The following is a 4,574-nucleotide window of genomic DNA, read 5'->3' on the forward strand; positions in this document are numbered from 1 at the left end:
TCCCGTATGTCATTCCCTTTGTCCTTCGGTATGTTACTTGCCCGAGATTCGATCGTCGGTATCCGCATACCTATTTCAATCTCGTTTACCGGCAAGTCTCTTTACTCGTTCCGTAATACAAGATCCCGCAACTTACACTAAGTCACTTTGCTTGCAAGGCTTGTGTGTGATGTTGTATTACCGAGTGGGCCCCGAGATACCTCTCCGTTATACAGAGTGACAAATCCCAGTCTTGATCCATATTAACTCAACTAACACCTTCGAAGATACCTGTAGAGCATCTTTATAGTCACCCAGTTACGTTGCGACGTTTGATACACACAAAGTATTCCTCCGGTGTCAGTGAGTTATATGATCTCATGGTCATAGGAATAAATACTTGACACGCAGAAAACAGTAGCAACAAAATGACACGATCAACATGCTACGTCTATTAGTTTGGGTCTAGTCCATCACGTGATTCTCCTAATGACGTGATCCAGTTATCAAGCAACAACACCTTGTTCATAATCAGAAGACACTGACTATCTTTGATCAACTGGCTAGCCAACTAGAGGCTTGCTAGGGACGGTGTTTTGTCTATGTATCCACACATGTAAATGAGTCTTCATTCAATACAATTATAGCATGGATAATAAACGATTATCTTGATACAGGAATTATAATAATAACTACATTTATCATTGCCTCTAGGGCATAATTCCAACAGTCTCCCACTTGCACTAGAGTCAATAATCTAGCCCTCACATCATCATGTGAATTACATTGTAATAAATCTAACACCCATACAGTTCTGGAGTTGATCATGCTTTGGCCGTGGAAGAGATTTAGTCAGCGGGTCTGCTACATTCAGATCCGTGTGCACTTTGCATATATTTACGTCCTCTCCCTCGACGTAGTCGCGGATGAGGTTGAAGCGTCGTTTGATGTGTCTGGACTTCTTGTGAAACCGCGGTTCCTTTGCTAGGGCAATACACCCGTGTTGTCACAGAACAAGGTTATTGGATTCAGTGCGCTTGGCACCACTCCAAGATCCGTCATGAACTGGTTCATCCAGACACCCTCCTTAGCCGCCTCCGAGGCAGCCATGTACTCCGCTTCACATGTAGAATCTGCTACGACGCTTTGCTTGGAACTGCACTAGCTTACCGCACCCCCATTAAGAATAAATACGTATCCGGTTTGCGACTTAGAGTCGTCCGGATCTGTGTCAAAGCTTGCATCGACGTAACCTTTTACGGCGAGCTCTTCGTCACCTCCATACACGAGAAACATCTCCTTAGTCCTTTTCAGGTACTTCAGGATATTCTTGACCGCCGTCCAGTGATCCACTCCGGGATTACTCTGGAACCTACCTGCCATACTTATGGTCAGGCTAACATCCGGTCTAGTGCACAGCATAGCATACATTATAGAACCTATGGCTGAAGCATAGGGGACGGAGCGCATATGCTCTCTATCTTCATCAGTTGTTGGGCACTGAGTATTACTCAATCTCGTACCTTGTAAAACTGGCAAGAACCCTTTCTTGGACTGTTCCATTTTGAATCTTTTCAAAACTTTATCAAGGTATGTGCTTTCTGAAAGTCCTATCAGGCGTTTTGATCTATCCCTATAGATCTTAATGCCTAGAATGTAAGCAGCTTCTCCTAGGTCCTTCATTGAGAAACTTTTATTCAAGTAATCCTTTATGCTCTCCAAAAACTCCACGTTGTTTCCAATCAGAAATATGTCATCCACATAAAATATTAGAAACGCCACAGAGCTCCCACTCACTTTCTTGTAAATACGAGACTCTCCAACCACTTGTATAAAACCAAATGCTTTGATCACCTCATCAAAGCGTTTGTTCCAACTCCGAGATGCTTGCACCAGTCCATAAATGGATCGCTGGAGCTTGCACACTTTGTTAGCATTCTTAGGATCGACAAAACCTTCGGGCTGTACCATATACAACTCTTCCTTAAGGAAACCGTTAAGGAACGCCGTTTTGACATCCATCTGCCAGATTTCATAATCAAAAAATGCAGCTATTGCTAACATGATTCTGACGGACTTAAGCATCGCTACGGGTGAGAATGTCTCATCGTAGTCAACTCCTTGAACTTGTGAAAAACCCTTTGCCACAAGTCGAGCTTTATAAACGGTCACATTGCCGTCAGCGTCCGTCTTCCTCTTAAAGATCCATTTGTTCTGAATAGCCTTGCGGCCCTCAGGTAGTACTTCCAAAGTCCACACTTTGTTCTCATACATGGATCCTATCTCGGATTTCATGGCTTCTAGCCATTTGTTGGAATCTGAGCCCACCATTGCTTCCTCATAATTTGCAGGTTCATTGTTGTCTAACAACATGATTGATAAGACGGGATTTCCGTACCACTCTCCAGCAGCACGTTGTCTTGTCGACCTGCGTGGTTCGACAGAAACTTGAACTGGAGTTTCATGATCATCATCATTAACTTCCTCCTCAACCGGCCTCGCAACGACAGAGGTTTCCCCTTGCCCTGCGCCACCATCCAGAGGGATGAGAGGTTCGACAACCTCATCAAGTTCTATCTTCCTCCCACTCAATTCTCTCGAGAGAAACTCCTTCTCGAGAAAAGCTCCGTTTTTAGCAACAAACACTTTGCCCTCGGATTTGAGATAGAAGGTGTACCCAACTGTCTCTTTTGGGTAACCTATGAAGACGCACTTTTCCGGTTTGGGTTCCAGCTTTTCAGGCTGAAGCTTTTTGACATAAGCATCACATCCCCAAACTTTAAGAAACGACAACTTTGGTCTTTTGCCATACCACAGTTCGTATGGTGTCGTCTCAACGGATTTTGATGCTGCCCTATTTAAAGTGAATGCAGCTGTTTCTAATGCATAACCCCAAAAAGATAACGGCAAATCGGTAAGAGACATCATAGATCGCACCATCTCTAATAAAGTACGATTACGACGTTCGGACACACCATTACGTTGTGGTGTTCCAGGCGGTGTTAACTGTGAAACAATTCCACATTGTCTTAAGTGAGCACCAAACTCGAAACTCAGATACTCACCCCCACGATCAGACCGTAGGAACTTGATCTTCTTGTTATGATGATTTTCCACTTCACTCTGAAATTGCTTGAACTTTTCAAATGTTTCAGACTTGTGCTTCATCAAGTAGACATAACCATATCTACTCAAATCGTCAGTGAAGGTGAGAAAATAACGATATCCGCCGCGTGCCTCCACGCTCATCGGACCACACACATCGGTATATATGATTTCCAATAAGTCACTTGCACGCTCCATTGTTCCGGAGAACGGAGTTTTAGTCATCTTGCCCATGAGGCATGGTTCGCACGTGTCAAGTGAATCAAAGTCAAGTGACTCCAAAAGTCCATCAGCATGGAGTTTCTTCATGCGCTTTACACCAATATGACCTAAGCGGCAGTGCCACAAAAATATGGCGCTATCATTGTTAACTCTAATTATTTTGGTCTCAATGTTATGTATATGTGTATCGCTATCAAGATTCAATATGAACAATCCTCTCACATTGGGTGCATGACCATAAAAGATATTACTCATAGAAATAGAACAACCATTATTCTGTGACTTAAAAGAGTAACCATCTCGCAATAAACAAGATCCAGATATAATGTTCATGCTCAACGCAGGCACTAAATAACAATCATTTAAGTTCATCACTAATCCTGATGGTAACTGAAGTGAAACTGTGCCGACGGCGATTGCATCAACCTTGGAACCATTTCCTACGCGCATCGTCACTTCATCTTTCGCCAGCCTTCGTCTATTCCGTAGTTCCTGTTTCGAATTGCAGATATGAGCAACAGAACCGGTATCGAATACCCAGGCACTACTACGAGAACCGGTTAAGTACACATCAATAACATGTATATCAAATATACCTGATTTTTCTTTGGCCGCCTTCTTATCAGCCCGATACTTGGGGCAGTTGCGCTTCCAGTGACCCATACCCTTGCAATAGAAGCACTCTGTTTCAGGCTTAGGTCCAGCTTTGGGTTTCTTCGTGGGATTAGCAATGCCGCTCTTCTTTGAATTACCCTTCTTGCCTTTGTCGTTTCTCTTGAAACTAGTGGTTTTATTCACCATCAACACTTGATGCTCTTTACGGAGTTCAGACTCTGCGACTTTCAGCATCGCAAACAACTCACCGGGTGACTTGTTCATCCCTTGCATGTTGTAGTTCAACACAAAGCCTTTGTAGCTTGGCGGCAGCGATTGAAGGATTCTGTCAGTGATAGCTTCTTGTGGGAGTTCAATTCCCAGCTCAGCTAGACGGTTTGAGTACCCAGACATTTTGAGCACATGTTCACTGACAGACGAGTTCTGCTCCATCTTGCAAGCATAGAATTTATCGGAGGTCTCATACCTCTCGATCCGGGCATTCTTCTGAAAGATGAACTTCAACTCCTGGAACATCTCAAATGCTCCATGACGCTCAAAGCGACGTTGAAGTCCCGGTTCTAAGCCATACAAGACTGCACATTGAACTATTGACTAGTCCTCCTTACGTGCTAACCAAACGTTCTTAACATCCTGATCAGCCGTAGCGGGTG

This window comes from Hordeum vulgare, chromosome 2H, assembly GCF_904849725.1.
Source record: "Hordeum vulgare subsp. vulgare chromosome 2H, MorexV3_pseudomolecules_assembly, whole genome shotgun sequence".
In the NCBI taxonomy this organism is placed as follows: domain Eukaryota; kingdom Viridiplantae; phylum Streptophyta; class Magnoliopsida; order Poales; family Poaceae; genus Hordeum; species Hordeum vulgare.